This window comes from Lepisosteus platostomus, chromosome 11, assembly GCF_059453375.1.
Source record: "Lepisosteus platostomus isolate fLepPlt1 chromosome 11, fLepPlt1.hap1, whole genome shotgun sequence".
Lineage (NCBI taxonomy): Eukaryota > Metazoa > Chordata > Actinopteri > Semionotiformes > Lepisosteidae > Lepisosteus > Lepisosteus platostomus.
In genome coordinates this window covers 2,041,286-2,053,366 of record NC_142621.1, presented here as the reverse complement: position 1 = coordinate 2,053,366, position 12,081 = coordinate 2,041,286, and the positions used below count along the sequence as shown (strand labels likewise).

At 46.7% G+C, this 12,081-nt stretch overlaps 1 protein-coding gene across 8 annotated transcripts in view; it reads right to left on the bottom strand.

Moving 5' to 3' along the window:
• The window catches only part of LOC148651744 (guanine nucleotide-binding protein G(I)/G(S)/G(O) subunit gamma-12-like), a 60,741-nt gene extending 49,146 nt beyond the window's left edge, over positions 1 to 11,595 (bottom strand). Inside the window, exon 1 of one of the 8 annotated variants that reach the window (XM_088597808.1) lies at positions 11,347 to 11,595. The gene's annotated coding sequence lies outside the window, so the exon portion shown is untranslated. Of the gene's footprint in view, positions 1 to 6,652; positions 6,672 to 10,614; positions 10,853 to 11,346 lie in introns of those variants that run through there. The other 7 variants (XM_088597809.1, XM_088597807.1, XM_088597802.1 and 4 more) reach the window with 7 other exon arrangements.
• Positions 11,596 to 12,081: the final 486 nt, after the last annotated feature.

Below are 12,081 nucleotides of genomic sequence, written 5' to 3'. Positions count from 1 at the left end.
CCCCACCATCACGAGTATCCAGGGAGGAGTAGGAACATCTTGGTTTAGAAGCGCCCAGGGGTCAGAAAAGGAACCCTGTCTCCAAACCAGAAACAAACTGGGAGCAGCTCCCTACCTGTTAACAGCATCGCTAACCATATTAAAACCTGGTCTGAGATTTGGGAGGTGGGGAGAGCAGATGACGACACTGACCAGGCGTACGCCAACAACTTTAAGTGCCACGGCCAGCTACAGGCTGGGAGCGCTAGTGGATGATACTGCATCTCCATTCTGCATGTGGGGACCGGAGAGATCAAAAAGCGCATTGGCAAAGGGTAGCCGGTTTCAAAGAGTGTCAGCAGAGGTTTCCGAAGTGCTGACTGGAGTGGGAATTTTCATAATCTGTCAAAATAATGCCTCGCGAGAAACGTCAGGAATATTCCCATACGGATCTCTCGGAAGTAATCAGGACCAGATGCACCACATTCAAGGCTACTTGAAATGAGTTCCTTTTGTGTCCCTGTCGGCTGCAGACCAAGCTTCAGCCACCAGGAAACAAGCCGCCATCAGTCCTAATGACGTTGGCGATCTTTCCTAACTTAATTACTCCAGCATGCTTCTATGAAGCAAAAGAGTGAGTGTGCCCAAGGCCAACAGCATGCCGCACACAAGGGTAAAAGATCATTAGGAACGATTCTTAAAGTCTTTAAAAACACATCATCAATTTATGACGCAGTCAGGAAATATAACCCCTGTAATTGCAGCTCTAGGGGTGAATGGGAGTTCTGTCACCGAGATCTGGGTAATGAGCCATGGGAAGGAAGGAAGCACTTGGGTATGACAACTGCAAAACACGCAAGCGTGCTCCGAACCTGAAAAAAGAATCTGACGTTGTACTCTTCTAAAAAAAAAAAACAGGAAACAAAAGGCTAAACACCCAATGGGATAAGATTTCAAGGAACAAGTGAAGGTTAATTTAATGCTAAAAAGTAGGAAGAAGAAACATTTCAGCTGTTGAGGAACACCTGAAGAAGGCTCATCAGGTAAAATGTTGTATTTCGTTCCTGCTACTCAGTCTAGAATTTCCTTGGCCCTTTGTCGCCACGCTATGCAGAGCACACCGATGTGCCTCCCTGCTCAGTCAAGGAGCAGTCACCTTCAGCGCCCCGTTTCTCTGCTGCTACACCGGTCTTGGAAACAAATGCACAGTTCCAAACAAGCTTCTTTTTCCCCCCCACACATTTTTTTGCTGTGAGCGCATTCACATTTTGTAACACTTTTGTCATTTAAACACAGAAAAACCAGAAGCACTGGACAAAGCCACACTTTGCTGCAAAACGGCACCTTCTGCAAAATCCCAGAACCACGAAGCACTTTACAGCACTAACAAATCAAGCAGCAACTAAGTCTCACTAACACGCTGCACCAACAGGGTGCGACAGGGTCATGACAGAGGACCAGACCAGAAGATGAATAATTAAAAGTTTAACTTTAAACTATCTTGTGGGGCAAGACAACTAGTTTAATGATAAAGTTATCATTTTAAAACATTATTTTAAAAATGTTTTAAAAACATTATTTATCTTCAGACACCTGAAGAAGGCTCCACGGCCAAAACGTTGTGTTCTCTTTCTTCTTTTTTTCAGCATGGAATAAACCTATTACTTGTTCATTTTTAAAACATCCCCACTTAAAGCCACTACAGATGGGGAAGGTATACACGCTGTATCCACAAGCTGGGAAAGAAACACTTAAATCTGTACTTTCTTGAACAAGACTGTAAACATGAGAACGGCGCACATCTGGAATACAGAGTGGCCACAGGTGAAATACAGCGTGATGGACAGCACCTCCACTAGGTGCTCTTTTTTCAGCACAGTCCCCACTTAATGCTTTAGCCCAAGGCCCAGGCTGTGGTGTGCTGTCCTGCTATTGACACCATGAGTTTACGCCCCAGTCCAGCAGGCCCTCTCTTCTACAGCGTGATCGAGTGCATCTGCAGCAACATCTGCCACAAAAAATCAAGGTGCGCCTTAAACACCCGATAACTCAAGAACAACAACAACAACAACAGCAGCAGCAAACAACACCACCTTTGCTACAGAAAAAAGAACCTGCCCCTTTTAATTAGCCACCTCTTTCTCACCGTTATCTTTGCTCGAGTCATTTCTGTCAACGTGTAGCGACTGATCCAGCCTGCGTTTTTGGACGGATCAGTCCCAGCCTGTCGGGGCCATGCGCCGCTGATAATGTGCGTCAGGAAGAAGGGAGGGAGGGGGGGGGACGATTTTCGGCAATACCTTACGTCCTCCTTTCTGTTTCAGCCCCAGTGTGCTCAGCAGTTCCAAAACTGGTGGACCCAGTTCTTGATTTCCTGAACTTCTTACTCTCAGGCTTATTTTCTCTTACTCGCAACACTGACTATAGCAAATAGAAATGCATTCGTGGAACTTGGGTATTATTAGCCAAAGGTAAATTTAATCAGTTTTCTCACTTAAATGCAGTGAAAACTCCCTATGGGTGTCGGTTTGCATAAGGACAGTGACCTGCTGTGGATGCTTGGACAAACTTGAAAACCTTTTGCATGAATGCATGTCAGGACCACTGGCGCAAAACACTCAACGCTGACTTGAGCATCACCCTCTGTGGGTGTAGGGTTTTGCATGAGTAATACTTTCTTCCCAAGAATGTTACCCTGTAAACCTCCAACGGAAAGCACAAAGTGTACACAGGTCACACTCCTTTGCCACTCTGAAGAAAAGAAAATCTAATTCTGAGGAAAATGCACTTGTTGCTATGAATCAAAAGCATGTTTCTATTTTTTAAAGAGCATAAAATCAATCTGCTGAGGTTACGGGCGTAAATTTGCACAGATTACGCCACAGGTAGCTTGAAATCCAACTTTCATTTTAAACTGCCAGAAAAACAGCCTTCAACCTGCTGATAAAAGTAGTTGCACGTGCCTGTGCTGGTACACTTGCCTGCCTAGCCTCACACAACCACAGTTTGAATAAAACACAGCTCAGCCTGTATTTACAAATGTGTCTTCTATATGGAATCAAACCTAGGACCCTGGAAGTGAGAGCCAACAGTGCTGATCACCACCACCACTACCCCACTTGGCGCCCTGACTATGCGATAAGGACTGTTTTAATGCCACGTACTCTTCACAGTCACCGCCAGCTCTGGGAAACTTATAGGAATGCAATTATAAGATGGTTTTCAGAACTAAGCAGTACTGCTGCTACACAGTAGTACACCACCGTGGTGTAGCCACGACTGCATGGCGAACTGGAACATAGAAAGTTTACACGACTCGTGGGCATACCATCTGCAAAAGCCTCGTTATAATCAAACTGGGTCTGACCCTGCATGTGCCCACAGGGAGGTCACTGTCAATATGCAGAGATGCTCAGAAAGGAGCAGGCCGACCTCGGCAGTATCAACCGAGGACAGGCTGCGCTATTTTTAACAGCACACAGGTTACTATAGAGATCCAGAGCATCAGATTCTAAACAGTTCATCCAGGGATGATGGTTTTGATGCATGTATTCATTCTATTTGAAAGGAAAGACTGCCTTTCCTGACGATTACTGTCTACAAAACAGATCAAAGAAGAGTGCTACACATTTCAAAACCTAACACATGAATGATGACCAGCGTCATCTGCTAACAAACGTGGAAAATAAAAAGTATATTACCCACATAATCTACCTGTAGCTAACAAAATATTTTACGGGAGATTTAGGGAGAGCAAAAAAGGTAAAAATATCTACAGATGTGCATAAAAGTAACAGTGTAGCAAAAAATATCACAACATCATTCAAACAACTCATCCCTCTAAGAACAGTGTATTGGGGGGGGGAATCAACTCGATTCCATAATTATACCACAAAAGGAAATCCCAGATAATTCTGCCAAGATCAAAACAATTTAAAAAAAAGCTGCAAACAAACTTATTTAAAAATGACAAAAAAAATACATTAAAAACTTCTTCCAAGAAAAAAGGCATGAGAGCTGCCTGTAGTGAAAACTATATTTAGTATATTTACTCTTCACTGTAAACGCTCTAGTTGGTTATTGCTGTTGCTTGAGTCACATTTTGCCACTAGCGGTGCAGGTTTGCTTTTGCAAAAAAAAGTCAGTCACACAGCTCAGAAAGCAAAAGAAGAAATCATAAAATCAAATTTAAAAAGCCATACATTTCTACCTATTTGTTCTGATTTAAGAAGTTGCGATAAACAATGAACCCGTTACCTGCTGTAAAATCGTATTTTCTCACAGTCGAGCCACTCCACCCCTCCCCCCCGTCAACCACACACTGTTTACACACAGAGCCACAGTCCGTGTGTTTCTCACACGCTAATCGCAAACGAGCCACTGCAGGGGCCACATCATGCCACTCTGATTGCAGGAAGAGGGAGACCCCTGCCTAATGGCGGCTGAGCAATGGCTCCCAGTGGTAGGGATTAAGGACTATAAGGACCTCAGGTAATTTGACAGCTTTCCTTTCCTTAACTTCTCACCAGCAGCAGTAGTTATTTTTAGAGCGAAACCCTGGCTCAATTGTTTCCTTCTTCAAACTGTTTCCAGGTTCAAAGTTCAAGTCACAACAGCCCCCCCCCCCCACCCCCACCAACAAAAGACTCTTCACCTGTTTCAAGGACAGGCAACACTTAGTTGCGTTCTCTCTAATTCTGCATTATAATTTACTCAACACTTCGGAAATTTAAAGCCTTGGAATCTGGCTTCCCCTCACTTAAAAAGAAAACATTTCCAGGAAAGATTTAAGACTGATAAAATGGTCATCAGACTCAATTTCCCAGAACTATACTGAACATTCGAATGTTTTTTTTTTTAATTACAGGAACTGTGCGCCGTACTGAGAAATCAGCTGCAGCAGGTCACAGCAGAACACAGAGGCTGAAAGCTGCAAGGACAGAGAACCACCCAAATGAGCTTTGATGGCACTGCACATAGGCACTTCCATCTACCAGTAAACATACCGCTAGCTAGAGATTTCCTAAATCACAGAACACGCCTAGAAGGTTACGTGTCACAGGAAGCAAACTAAAACCCCTAATGCAAGATGCAGGCCGCCAGTACGACGCAAAGCCATACTAATGCGAGTCTCTGTAATTAACCAGCAAAAACCAGGCGTCCATCCCTGGTAGCTCACAGGCAGCTCAGCAGATCGGCAGTGTCCTTTCACAGGAGGGGCAGCGAACAGCTCGTGCACACAGCCCTGCTGCAACACCGAACCGAACGGCTCCCCTCATCATCAGGACAGAAAGTGCTGCTGCCAGGGTTCACCTCACACATGGATGAGCCGTTGTTTGACCCGCGTTAGATCACTTTCACAATGGTGAATGATTTTAATCACTGATGGATGATAACCCATTGAAGGCCCAAAACGTAAAAACGTAATTGTTTTTCTCTCTCTCTATATATATTTTTTTAATTAGAAGTAACAACCACACTCCACAAGCACACCAAGTGGGCATAGTGACAGGTCTGAGCAGACACCGGGACTCCAGACAGAGAGAGCACTCATGCAGGTGTCTTTGTTTCAGTTACAAGGGGGGGGTGTTGCTGGAGGGGAAGAGGGCGAAGGAGTTTTAGTTGCAGGTGGTCCGGTTCCCAGAGATTTGGACCATCAACAAAAGATTGCAAAAGACTGGGCAAACACCCGGGAGGCCAGCTTGTAGTACTGCATTCACGTAGAACTAAACAAACTAACTAGGAAGAGAAAGAGTCGCTTGGGAAAAAAAAAAGTCTTGAAAAAGGCAAACAAAGTCAGGTAAAAAAACGTAACGCGCCAGTAGGACCTCATTTGGAAGAGCGCGCATACACTGTGCTCAACACATTACGAAAAAAATGTATCTGAGATCAGTCCGGGGAAGATGAAATCAGAAATTCCCGCTTCTAGTCACACAGACTAAGAGAACCGAACTGAATGCGCTTCAAAATAAACCGCGAAACACAAATCAGCAGGCAAATGAGGATATAATAGGACGCTCTTTCACAAAGGGTTGTGGGAGTCTGGAACAAAGTACCCAGCCATATTGAACCCGATACCCTGGATTCTTACAAGAAAAGGTTGGAGGAGATCCTCACGTCAGCTACTGCAAACCAAACGAGCCAGACAGGCCAGTTGGTCTCCTCTGGCTCAGAACATTCCTTATGCCTTCAAAACCTTCTCTTAAATGCAGGTTTGGAATGTCTAAGACGCTAAGTGAGCTGCGTTTTTCCCAAAACATTTCGCAGCACAAACCCATAGTGCAGTGTTAATTGGCACAAAACTATAGCATCTTAACACAACGATGCACTACAAATACCAATGCAGTATTCAAGGCATACTTTGAAGTTAAAACAGAGCAGAAGTCAACACACATGCTGAAGGTTTAGTTCCAAGGCCTAATTAAAACATTACATGCGAGGATGTTTTTTCCAGTTTGAGCGCGTCTTCGTAACCGATTTTTACACACGGACAAGGGGCCCTTGCTAATCACACACTCCCTCCACAGTTAACCACTGCTGCGTCGTCAGTGGGCAGACCAACCTGCATGCCTCAGACAGTAGCCAAATCCAAACGTGTAACAGTTTTACACACCAAAACCTTTTACACAATCCACCAAAGTATTTTAAAACCGTAACACACAACTACTCTTACTTGGAAGCCACAATGGGTCCCAGATGCAGGAAGAGTGAGCTGGTCATGCAGCTGGGAGCAGATTTCTGGTTATTTCTGTTCGCTCCGTGCTGCGGAGAGGACTGGATCGACAGGTCTCTGCCTCTTCAGCGGGAACTACACATCGCCTTGGCCAGCTTGAGGGAAGCTGGACGATTCAGACTTCAGGAGGTTGTGAGCAAATTTTGGGGGTGGGGGGGAAACTGGGCGCCAGAAACACACTTTCCACCAGCTCCATCTTCTTTGAAGGAACTGAAACGTTAAGCTCTTTATATCCCGGGGTTAGAAAGAATCAGTGCGTTTCAAGACGCAATAAAAGTAAAAGGTACACAGTCGCGCGTAAAACTACCCATTTACATCACAAAATAGGTCCAATTTCCAGGTATGCCCAGCACCGTCTTGGGCGATCCAGGAAGAGGCAACAAGACTTCGGATGACGTGTTGTGGCCATATGACATTGTAAAGAAGCCGGCCTGTGAATACGTCTCTTTTAATCCAGTCCAAATATTACTTTCAATTTCAAGACTGTTTTGCCAACAAATACTGCTTGTTAACTCTACAGGCAGATCATGTTGGAACACTGCTGTGGTGAGATGTCTGCCGCACAACCTGTGTTTATTCGCTCGTACATCACATCAGTCATCACAGTGACTAGTGAGCAGGAAGAGCCGCATCACGTCACAATCCGTGGGAACTCGAATGCCAGTTTGCGACAACATTGCGACTTACAGTACTTTCGCAAAGTTCACGATTTTTTGCTTAATCTGAAATATTATATTTAGTTATCTGACTTTTTTTTCCCCCAATTGGTAGTTCTAAAATGATTGTTTAACAGAGCAAGGCAACTTAAGTACACACCACAACTTGTCAATTAACAAAACAAAATCTGGCATTTAGATGCTCTTACAAAACGCAGCACAGTCATCGACAACTGGAATTCAACTGCAATAGCTTTGCTGCAATTTCCCCATTACAGTTTTGCAACACTCAAGTTTTTCTACAGTCTGTTATGTTGATACTTCCTGGTAACCATTGTAATATTTGAACAAGATGAAAAGTTATGGTCTTTTTGTAATAGTTGTAATAATGCCTTTTAGATTTTCACCCTGATTATATTTAAGAGACTTGGGTGATTTTTTTCTGCTGCTACCTGAGGGATACTGTGGTAGTCTGTAAGCAAGCTAAAGTTACACAATCACATGGAAGGCACTGATTCTTGGTCATTACTGTTGATCAGAACGACAAATTTCAGTTCATGCCTTTGTGTTTGAAGGAGACAAATGTTTCAAATCAGATTTTCCCTTGGTAAAATCTGTTCTAGCCCAAACTTTAAAAATTAGTCCGACGTTAAAAAAAAAAGTACTGAGAAGTGTTTTTAAGATGTTTTTCACACTGCTACACGGATGGTGCCTGCTTAATTACTCTTGATTGATAAAAGCCATAAAGTCCTTAAAAGCAGTTATTGAAACATTTTTTTTTCATCTTTCATTGAGTCAATTAAAGACAAATCGCAAAAACACTGACATTTGCAACATCAAAACCAACCATTAAGCTTAAGCCAATTAAGACCCCCCCTACTGCTTAACGCTCTCTCACTGCAGAACTGCTCGCTCACTCCATGACATTTAAAGTGCACGCAGTAAGGCTGGGCGATCCTCAGCCCTGGAGCACCGAGCTACAGATTTGCATTCCAACGCTGGACTGAAGGACCTCAGTGAGCTCATAACGGGCCCAACAGGACCAATCTAACAACCGCAGTGGTTTAAAGAGACCTAGAAAACCTGCAGACACACCGGCTGCCCCCCCCCCCGCCCGCTCCCCTCCCCCAGGACCAACACTGCCCTACCCTGCCGGTGACTCGGGAGACAATTATTACGCAAGCGGTGCCGCCTCTTTCACAATGCGGAAAAGCCCCGGCCTGCCCCCGGAGCCGGGTTTCGCACGCTGCAGACAGGCAGCACATGAAGACGTTTAAAAACGGCCTTCCTGCTCCACATCACAGCAACGCGCTGCCAGGAACTCCCAGAACTGAGTATTTGGGTGGGGGGGGCAAACAAGGAACATGCCTAAACAGACGCAACCCCCATAGAAGTCACCTTCTCCCAACAGGAATGCTGTTCCTGATAGAGGTAGGTCTAGGAGACCAGCGCAGAGTAACGCTTCACTATCGTTTCCATTTCCAGTATCAAAGTGGGGGGGGAATGTTTAAGAAGAAAAGTGAGGATTTGCTCCTACTCCCCTGCTAAAAGAATGAATTCCAAGGGCAGGTGCGACCTCCACAGCGGAGGGCCCAGGCTGTGCTGGTTTAACTCTACTGATGCCGAGGAAGAGCTGGTCCGCAACACAACCCACTGAAAACCCCCTTCCGTGAAATGTCTGCAAACATAATGCCAGTCTTCATCTAAAATTACACCCATGCAAATCACACAGCTTATGCAAACTTGAGCCTGTTAGGAATGCGTTTCAAGGACTGAGAGCTCAGTTAGCTTGTTGATTACCACACACCCTCTGCCAGCCCACCATGAAGCGAATCCCAGTCTCGGTCCCTGGGGTCTCGCACAACTGCTGCTTTTTGTTCCACCTGAGCACCCAATTGAGTAACTGAACCCTTTTAACAGGCCGGAGAGGTTCAGTTGAACTCTAAAGGCTTTCAGTTCCTAAACACGCAGGAGGTCGCCTTGTAACTACCTACCGTATCTCTCAAGCTCAAATCTCCCACCTTTGAGTGGGAAAACCAATTGCGAATGCTCTAACGAGGGAACATGTCCGTGCCCTGATGGGGGTTCAGGGAAGAGCTCAGCTGCAATGGCAATGAATGCTGAGGGGGTACCCAGGACCGGGACTGGGAACCCCAGAACCAAAGCAGACATTCCCTGCACCTGCGGATTCGCCGTTTCAACAGGTTTCAGTCCAGGTGAGCTCCCTAATCAACGATGCCAACTAAAATCTTAATTAATCTTATTGCCTCTTGATCCATTTCTGCTCTAAGTCCCTGGGTTCCTAGATACTCGACTTCAAACACGTCCAGCACACACAACTTCAAGCAGGGGCTTCCGAATTTGGCTTGAAGAGGTTGCTGCCTTATCTTTGTCTAAGTGGCTCTGAATATGAAATCAATTTACGACGAACAGACAAGCGCAGATCACACTTTATCAGACGCCCGCAAAGTGTTTTTTTTCCCCTTGTGTAGAACACCAATAGGTTACAACTCAGACGACACGCCTGAGTGAGGAGACTTTTGAGCGCCTGGAATCGATGCAGGGCTGATCCCAAGTACAAGCCCTAGTCAAATTTTTAGGAGGTGGGGAAAAAAAAAGTCTCAAAGAGACAAAATCATTTAACTTATGATCAAGAAAGAGCACGACCACCCCGCCGGCTCCAGGACCCAAATCAAGTGCACAGTGTCAGTCAATAAACGTTCATGTGCACTGGGGAGAAACCAGCCCTCGTTAAGAGGAGTCTCCGACGGGTCCTGTCAGATATCAACGGGTGAATCCCTCCTCAGTCGCGGAAATTCGTCATTTAACAAAAAAATACTTAAAACTGCGTAGTGTCAGAGTGTGTCACGGTCCACAGTTTCAAATTACCGCCTTCATCTTGCTCATGAGACGCACCCTAGGGCTGAAGATCGCCTATCAGGCTCAGCTGACGCTGAAGAGCATTAAAATCTAGAAATATTCGCCGTCGAACATTTTGACGCCCTTTTCTTGTGAGGCGGTACCACAGCCTACAGAAAAGACTGAAAACTAACGCCAATTCGTGAAATAACCGTGAAATGTAAATTGGCCAAAGTGAAGCCTACAAGACTCAACTCCAAAACCAGGGAGGAGTTGAATCACGGCTCAGAAACGAACTCCGGTTACCCATGCGCCGGAAAGCGTTTCAAAACGGGTTTTCACAAAGGTATTTTTTTTGCAGAGCAATTCGCGCACAAGCACACCTACCGCGCCGGTGTCACTGTCAGGTTAGAAGAACACATCTAAATCCTGCGCACCGACGGTGCAAGAAGAAAGGCGACGCCAGACAATCGTCACGTTGTAAGGCTACAAGATGACAAGTCAACCGGACCGTGGCAGGAACGTCCCGCCTCTGAGCGCTGGTTCCGTCCTGGATGCACCCCGATACCGCCGTGTGGGGGGGTCCCCGACCTACAGTTCGTTTCTCCTACGACAACACGACTACAAAACCCGTCGGCGTGTCGTCCGCATCACGAAAAGTGGGCGCAGCGTTTCCACACACACACAAAAACAGCTGCCGCCAACAGCCCCACAGGGTCGCCCAGCTGTGTAACAAACCACAACAGCCCCCACCCACCACCACCTGGACACCAACACACAACCAGCCTGTGCATCAGCACGCAGCCGGGGACACTGGGGACACTGGGAGAGGAGCTCGTCTCCGGCGAGGAGGCGTGAGCAGAGCCCCGAGCCCCGGGCACCGAGAACCGGGCACCGAGCCCCTCGCCGTGCCGGAGAACAGCCGCGACACGCCGCGACCGGGCAGTCCCGACCCCGGGGGAGGAAGGAGCCGGGGAAGACGGAGCCCCAGTTCGTCTCCAGCCCCGGCTCACACCCACCCGGCCCGCCGGAGCCCCAGCACCGCCTCGCCGGAGCCGCTTTCCCCCGGACTGCCTCGCTCCCGCCCGCCTGCGCTCACCCGGCGAAATAACCCCGAACTCACTCACTTTTCCTCTTCTTCTCCTTCTCCCGGCGTCTCTTTCACATACTCTCCCTCCGCCCCCGCCGTCTCTTCTCGCAGCTCCCCGCCCGACGACTCTGTCGGTGACCAAGAGAGACGACCTTTCACTCCGCTCCGCCTAAGTGGGGAAAGCGGAATGGTGGGAAGGATGGAGGACTCCCGCGGAGGACTCCACCCCCCTCCGCGTCTCCGGGCGCCCCCTGGCGGCGGCAGCGTGTGCGCCAGGGCCTGCTGGACTGGACGGGTCTGCAGGTCAGCCGGCGTGCTGGTCGCTTACAAGTAATGTACGTACATGCACGCACAGTGATGACGTCTTCCAACGCCCCCCACAGTATTTATCCTCAAGAATACGCCGAGGTCGCTCAGCTGGGACGGGTGCGTCCCGTATCAGCTGGGTGGTACCGGATGGGAAAGGGACGTTTCTAGGAGAGGAAAGCCAGACGGGGTGTATGCAGCATTTGTTTATGTTTTTGTTTTAAACATCACTTTTTTTAAGTGTTTATTTTAAGATCAGAAATACAAAAAAAAAGAGACAAAATATCAAAACGGATACAGAAATAGACACACTTCACAGCCAGGGGAATTCACGATGATAAAAGCTGAAAATTAAGCTATTTCCATTAGGCTTGCCTTTTTATTCTTTAAATTCCTAACAATTTAAATTAAAAAAGGAATTATTTCTTAAAAGCACTAATAGTGCATAGCACTGACCT